The sequence below is a fragment of the Humulus lupulus genome, chromosome 6 (genome assembly GCF_963169125.1).
Source record: "Humulus lupulus chromosome 6, drHumLupu1.1, whole genome shotgun sequence".
Taxonomy (NCBI): Eukaryota; Viridiplantae; Streptophyta; class Magnoliopsida; order Rosales; family Cannabaceae; genus Humulus; species Humulus lupulus.
The window spans coordinates 182,050,720-182,053,699 of NC_084798.1; the positions used below are offsets into that span (position 1 = coordinate 182,050,720).

General features: G+C 40.5%; 1 non-coding gene across 1 annotated transcript; it reads left to right on the plus strand.

Annotated features, from left to right (window-relative positions):
* The first annotated feature begins 2,209 nt into the window (after positions 1 to 2,209).
* LOC133787535 (small nucleolar RNA R71) lies at positions 2,210 to 2,316 on the plus strand. The gene has a single exon (XR_009872551.1). It is a non-coding gene; the product is annotated as a small nucleolar RNA R71 (small nucleolar RNA).
* The last annotated feature ends 664 nt before the right edge of the window (positions 2,317 to 2,980 follow it).

Below are 2,980 nucleotides of genomic sequence, written 5' to 3' on the forward strand. Positions count from 1 at the left end.
AACACGGGCGGTGGTAAATTTTCAATGGTATATATTTTTTTCTCAGTCCACCTCAATGCCTTTACTAGAAATTCTGTGCCCAAGTACTATGCCCTCTTTTACCATAAAATGGCTTTTTCCTGATTTAATGCCAAACTTTCTTTTTCACATTGGTGCAATACATTCTCCAAGTTACCCAAACACATATCAAACGAAGAGCCAAAAATAGAAAAGAATCCATGAAAATCTCAATGCTCCTTTCAACCATATCCAAAAAGATAGCCATCATGCACTGTTGGAATGTTGCTGGTGCATTACATAGTCCGGATGGCATTCTCTTGAAAGCAAACGTGCCACAGGGACATGTAAATGTCGTTTTCTCTTGGTCCTCTGGTGCGATGGAAATTTGATGATACCCTAGGTAACCATCTAAGAAGCAATAATACTCATTACCAGCCAACCTATCCAACATCTGATCAACAAAGGGAAGTGGGAAGTGATCTTTTTGTGTCACCTTATTTAACTTGCGATAGTCAATGCAAATGCGCCATTCGGTCACTGTCCGAGTTGGGATTAGCTCATTATTTTCATTCTTTACTACTATTATTCCACCCTTCTTTGGAGCCACCTGCACTGGACTCACCCAAGCACTATCAGAAATTGGGTAGAACACCTCGACGTCCAACCATTTAAGAATCTGCTCAAGTACAACCTCCTTCATAGCTGGATTGAGTCTTCTTTGAACCTTTATAGATGGCTTGCTATCTTCCTCCATGTCCAACACAATAAAGTCTCTTGGAAAAATGAATTTATCGACCTTCACTAGGACATCTTCAATTATCCCCCTCGGATAGGCCACCGATCGATTTGCCAACTGTAGTGTAACAGTTGTTGGCTTTGCCTCACCCAAACCAAGTCTTTTGAATATTGATAGAGACATGAGATTGATGCTTGCTCCCAAATCACATAGTGCTTGTTTACACTCAAAGTTACCAATTGTACATGGGATTGTGAAACTTACAGGATCTCTCAACTTCTGGGGAAGCTTGCTTTGTAGAATAGCACTACATTCTTCAGTAAATGCCACAGTTTCGTAGTCTTCTATCTTCCTATTCTAAGATAGAATTTCTTTCACGAACTTTACATAACTGGGCATTTGCTCTAAGGCCTCAGCTAAGGGAATGTTGATGTGTAACTTCTTGAACACCTCTAAAATTTTGGAAAACTGCTTATCAAGAGAAGCTTTCCTAAACCGTTGAGGGTATGGGATCTTAACTGGGGGGTCAACAATAATTATTGGTGTTGCATTCTCTATAGTACAATGGCCTTCAGTAACCTTCTTAGTCTTGGAACTAGATGTCTCGCCAAGCTCTTCTTTCTTATCTACAGATGACTGATGCACAAATTGTTCAATTTGCTTACCACTTCTCAGAGTGATTGCCTGACATTGTTCCTTGGGATTCACCACTATATTTCTAGGTAAATTCCCCTGCGGTCTGTTATTCAACATGCTAGCCAACTGACCTACTTGTGTTTCAAGGTTTCGAATGGAGGACCTGGTCTCAGTCATGAATTGAGTCTTAGTATTAGTGAGGGTCAACAAAGCGGCTTGCAATTCATTGGGCTTTTCTGGTTGATCCTGTGGCCTGGGCTGCTGTGAAGATTAAGCTTAATTCATAGGCTGTTGTGACATATTCTGCTGGTGTTGGCCTTGAAACTGTGACTGCTGGCCTTGATTGTTTCTCCATGAGAAATATGGGTGATTTCTCCACCCAGGATTGTAAGTGTTGGAGAATGGGTTGTTGAAAGGCCTCTGAAAATTTCCCACTGCTTGAACTTGAACTTGAGCTTGGTCGATAGGAATATTATTATTATTAGGGTCACCTAAAGGACATTGATCAAAGAGTGTGGACCCCCACGAATTCCACAACCTATTGGCATGTGAATGGCATTAGCAGACACAATATTCTGTTGTAACTGTTTTGTTAAGGAAGCTACCTGAGCAGTCAACGCAGTGATTGCATCTAATTCATGAACCCCAGCTACCTTTCTGTTACTAGGCGTACGCTCATCCGACTATTGATGATTATTTGTAGCCATATCTTCCAACAACTCATATGCCTCGTTGGCACGTTTACTCATAAATACCCCTCCAGCTGCAGCATCAATTATAGTACGAGTTGTACCGCACAATCCATTGTAAAAATTGTGGACCAACATCCACTTTTCAATGCTGTGATAGGGAAATTTTCTTAGCAACTCCTCAAACCTTTCCCAAGAGTCATACAAAGATTCACCATCCAGCTGATAAAAATTATTAATCTTCTCTCTCAATTTAGCAACTTTTGATGGAGGAAAGAACTTGGCAAGGAATTTCTAAGCCAAATCCTCCCAAGTATTTATAGAATTAGATTGAAGGGAGTTCAACCAACTCTTAGCTCTTTCCCACGACGAAAATGGGAATAGCCTCAACCTGATTGCATCGTCGTTCACTCCATTATACTTGAAAGTGGCACACAGCTCCAGGATAGTAGCTATGTGCATGTGTGGATCTTCAGAGGGTAGACCACCAAATTGTACTGTACCCTGAACCATTTGGAGGATTGCTGGCTTAATCTCAAAATTATTAGCGGTAACAGTCGATGGTCTGATACATGTCTGCACACCTGTAACAGTAGGGAGTACATAATCCCTCAAACTTCAAACGACGGGATTCTAAGGTTGCACCTGGGCTGGCGCGGCTGGGTACACTCTTTCATTACCATTGTTCCCCACATCATCATTATTTATGTTCTTAGCCATTGAAATAGCAAAGTTCTCAACCCTCTTATTTCTACGATTTTGCTTGCAAGTCTTCTCAATCTCAGGATTAACAGGAACAATATTATTTGCTCCCCTCCTACGCATATAATAAAATTACCTGAAATAGAAGTAAAAAAATTCAAGCAAACCAAGTTAGAAACTCTTTAAAAGGCAACTAAATCAGAAATAAAATTAACTA